The sequence below is a fragment of the Galeopterus variegatus genome, unplaced genomic scaffold (genome assembly GCF_000696425.1).
Source record: "Galeopterus variegatus unplaced genomic scaffold, G_variegatus-3.0.2 Scaffold191, whole genome shotgun sequence".
In the NCBI taxonomy this organism is placed as follows: Eukaryota; Metazoa; Chordata; class Mammalia; order Dermoptera; family Cynocephalidae; genus Galeopterus; species Galeopterus variegatus.
In genome coordinates, this window is record NW_007726302.1 from 756,128 (window position 1) to 760,961 (window position 4,834).

Consider the following 4,834-nt stretch of genomic DNA (forward strand, 5'->3'; position numbering starts at 1 on the left):
GAACCTGTGACCTTGGTGTCATAAGGCTGCATTCTAACCAACTGAGCTAACCGGCCAGCCCTTGGCCTTTAGTAATGTGATGGTAAGTTGTGGAGGGGAAGAGAAGCAGTCTGTAGTTCTATGGTTAGATCTAAGATTTTTGGTGAGCCTGTGTCCTGGGCCACGATCTCCACCAGTCCCTCTCTGTCTCCCAGACCCCTCCTTAGGTGGGACAGGATGGCTAGAGCTGGCTGGAATTGGGTATTTCCCTTCCCTTGGGTAAGTTAGGCTATGGGTAAAATCCCAGAAGGTTAGGCTCTGGTAAATATTTTCTATTGAGAGCAGGCTTTGTTAGGAAGAACAAAATTCTCTGGTGTATTTTAAAATAGCTCTTTTTTCCCTGCCCCTACTGTAAGCACAAGGGAATTTTTCTCTAATATTCATTGTGAGGAACTGGTAGAGATCCAGGAGGTAAAAACCACAAAAACATGGGGGCCCCTCCCAGGACTGGGTCCCCCTAGAGTTTTTAACTCTCAGAGTTGTCCACACTGAGCCTACAGTATCCTGTCAATTATACTGCAGGGTTTCCACCCTGGTACTGGTGCCAGTGAAGACTTCTGCCCTAGTAAATTGTGATTCTCTGTATCTACCTGTCTCTCCAGTTTTGGGGGCAGCAGTTTACCCAGTGACCTCACTTTTCTGACAGATCGAAGAAGAGTTGTTGGCTTTTCAGTTTGTTCAATTTTTCACTTCTTAGAACAGAGTGGTTACTTCCAAGCTCCTTACATGCCAGAGCAGAAGTCAGAAGTTGCTGTGTCTTTTACTGAGAGGCACCAGAAAGTGTCTTAGCAGAGAACATCAATATATAAATCCTATCATAAGCAGCAAAAGATTGAGAACAATAATCTAATCAACCCCAGATCCTCTAAGGTATAAAAGAAAGATCAAAGAGGTTGGTAGGTGGGGCTTTGACTTAAGCAAGGGATGCGACCAGGATGGAAAAACATTGGCCCACAAGGGAATGATCAAATGATAATGATTTTTTATGGTTACACCAAACTCGGGAGGGGACCTGAAGTTGGAGTTGGAGGGTTCAGATGGCCTCGAGGTGAGGAAGACTTTTAATGCTTACTGCCTGTAATTTTTTTATGTTTCCCTCATTGTATTTCCTAGAATTGTGCAAAATAAAACTACATATGGGGGCAAGGAAGGCTGTGATTGTGGACTGAGAAGAAGGAAAGGATTAAGAGAAGCAGACAAAAGAGATGAAAGAAAGAAGGAGAGAACAAAAAGGAATAGAAGAGGAAATTTTAGGGAACCAGCTGTCAGAAGGTAGAAAAAAGTAATCAGAGATGATTCTGTTTAGCACGGGATGCCCCACTTCTGAGGTAGAAATCCAAGTCATCATGTACAGAACCTTTACCCTTCTCCCTCTGAGTGACATCCCCTTCACCCCCAGCAATGCCTCATCCGGGGAGAGGATGTCCTCCAAACAGGCTTGTGAATTAAGGCTTTTGATTGAGCTCACTTCCCAGAATTGAGTTCTGACCTCCTTTTCCAATGGCAGAAAATGAATCAGAATCATAGTTAATGATTGTGAAAAATAAGACTTAAGATATTTCTTTGTACTTGGAGAAAGAAATAAACACACTGTGCAGTGCTTTTCTGATGCATTTCAGAGTAATCTTCATGTTAGCTCAGTGGGAAAGTAATTAGATTTTCTCTGAAAGAGAAGAGAACATATATCCCACATCACAAAGAAGAAAAAAAACAAGATTAGTGAATTCCAGGGCCAGGAGCTACTACAAATGTTCCCATTTTTACAAAGAATTTGTTCTGACCTCACTTCTAAGGGACTCACTGTATGTGTCTTGAGCTTATTTTCCATTTGCTAATTAAAATTTCCTTGTCAGCAGTATTTATCGATATTATTATTGGTGAGTGAATCATCCCCTTTTTCCACCAAATCTATTTTCCAAACTCACCCATTCTAAATTCTGGCTTACAACTCACACATGGCTGCCAAAATAACCCATTCAGATGAGTCTCCTCTTAATTTCTCTGTCAAATCCTTTTACTCTTCAATCTGAGACTGAAAGGATATTTGAACGATTGCCTGCTTTAAAAATTTTCTGGACTGACATCTGTCTTACTCTCAAACCAAAAAATTTTTTGCATTCTTGCAAGACCAATCAGCTACCATTAATAAGGCATTATGAAAGAAATAGATTTGTCTTCAGCTTGGCATCTTCCAGGGCAGAACTGTGAATTCTGAGTCTTGCGAATGAATGAACTGCCAGGGAAGTCTTGGAGACCCACACTCTCTTTATTCACAAAATATCATGGCAGTGGAAATTCAAATCAATACATTAACATTTTTAAAAGTTTTTAACTTTTCATTTTGAAATAATTTTTGACTTTCAAAAACATCTCAAAAATAATACCAAGATGCTCGTTACATCCTTCACCCATCTCCCCAAATGTTAACAACTTACATAAACACACATCAATTATCATTAAAAGTTTTTAACTTTTCATTTTGAAATAATTTTTGACTTTCAAAAACATCTCAAAAATAATACCAAGATGCTCATTACATCCTTCACCCATCTCCCCAAATGTTAACAACTTACATAAACACACATCAATTATCATCAAAACCAGGAAATGAACATTGATTTTGTACTATTAGCTAATCTATAAACTTTATTCAAATGTTGCTGATTGTCCCACTAATCTCCTTTTCTGGTCTAGGACCTAATCCAGGATCACATGTTACCTTCAGTTGTGTCCTTAGCCTCCTTTACTTTGGGATAGTTACTCAATTCTTCATTATTGATGGCCTTGACACTTCTGAAGGATCTGTTATTTGGGGCCAGTTATTTTGTAGGATGGTCCTCAGTTTGGGAAATCTACTTGTGAAGAATGGCCTCTCCCTTTCACATTCATTCAACCGAATTCCGAAGGGCATTGGGGTTCCACACTTGTGAGCAAATGTATGCTAGGGAAAGAAAATCGTGACGTCATGCCAAATAAACACTTGGTATAGGGACATCCCGAAGAAGGAGGCCTTGTGCAATTAATCTCATGAAGCCTATATAATTAATTGAGTCTGAAATGTAAAATGTAGTCATTGTTTTCAAAGAAGCAATCAAGTACAGTTAGTGCAATCAATTACAAAAACAGAAAGCTAAAGTCAAACTGGTTTAAGCTATGGAGAAGATTTACTAGCACATGTAACTGAGAAATCTGGGGGTAAGGAGAACTTCAGGCAAGGGCTTATCCAGGCCCCATGAGTCTTTCAACCTTAACTTTACCTGTCACAGTGTCGGCTTCATCCGGAGGCTGGCAATCTGTGGTCACAAGGTGGCTATCAGTAACAACTGGGGCAACATACTCTCTCATCCACATCCAGAAAGTCACTGAGAGTTGCATCTAACCTAGTCACTAGGGCTGGAAGATGGAATGCACCAAATACCTTAAATCAATCACAGTTCGTCTCTGGAGCTAAGGGTTGTCACCCAATTCATAGGTGGGGTACTATTAGAAAGGGAGATGGAGAATGGGTAGGCAATTAACTTATGTCCACCATAAGCTGGAATCTTTAGTGGTAGAATTGCAGACAGGTGTGTATATGGGAGCAGGAGATTCTGTGCTCATGTGTTCCAGTGGATACTTAATGCTAAGATGGACTCAGCCAGAATATCAGAAAGAACAATTTGGAAGAGGCATAAAAATTGGGAGATGGTGGTGCTATGGTTTGAAAGTGCCCCCCAAGTATCATATGTTGGAAACTTAATCCCCAAATTTATATGTTGATTGGAGGTGAGTCCCTGGAGTGGTAACTAGGATTGAGGTAATGAGGCCACAATGGGACTGATGACGTTATAAGAAGAAGGATAGAGACCTGAGCTGACATGCACACTCTTGCCCTCTTGCCATGTGATGTCCTCTGCCATGTTACAATGAAGTGAGAAGTCCTTCACCAGATGCTGGTGCCATGCTCTTGGACTTCCCAGCCTCCAGAACTATAAGAAATAAATTTCCTTTCTTTATAAATTACCCAATCTCAGGTAATTAGTTATAGAAAACAGTCGAAGACAGGTGGTTTTTATTGCTTCAGTATAACATTGTCTTTGGTGACTATTTAGATCTATGCACCCACAAGTTTGTTCTGTGCAACACTGGCAGTGTGGGACGATGGCAGGCGCCATTTGAAAAATGGGTCCTCAGGCAGGCAAGTTAGAAAGATGTTACATACATCAAACATACCTGTGTCTCATCTCATATCTCCTTAGCTCACAGTTTTAACCCAGCCACTTCTGTGCTAACTAGCCATGTGTAGGTACCTCACCTCAGCCACACCATCTTTCTGTCTCAGGGTTTCTTTGTCACTGCAGGCTAGGATGCCTGCAGAAACCTCCTGAGTGCTTCTGATGCATGCACAGTCCTGGACATGCAAAGGAGAAAACACCTAAGGGGAAACCTTCGATAAATGTGAGATGAAGCCAGTGCATAAAAATGCCTCCTTCCATTTCATGGGTAGAAAGCTCTGAAGCACATTTTTTTATTTATTTAATTTTAATTTTAATTTTAATTTTTTGGCAGCTAGCTAGTTCAGGGATCCAAACCTGTGACCTTGGTGTCATAAGACTGCTCTAACCAACTGAACTAACTGGCCAGCCAATTTTTTATTTTTGCGTGTGTATGTGTTCAATAGGTAAGGGGATCTAAAAGCTTGACCATGGTGTTATCAGCACCACAGTATTCCAAGTGAGCTAACTAGCCAGCCCTACCAAGTCTTTAATTTTTAATGTACAGCATGATATTCTAAAATTGTTTATACAATGTAGAA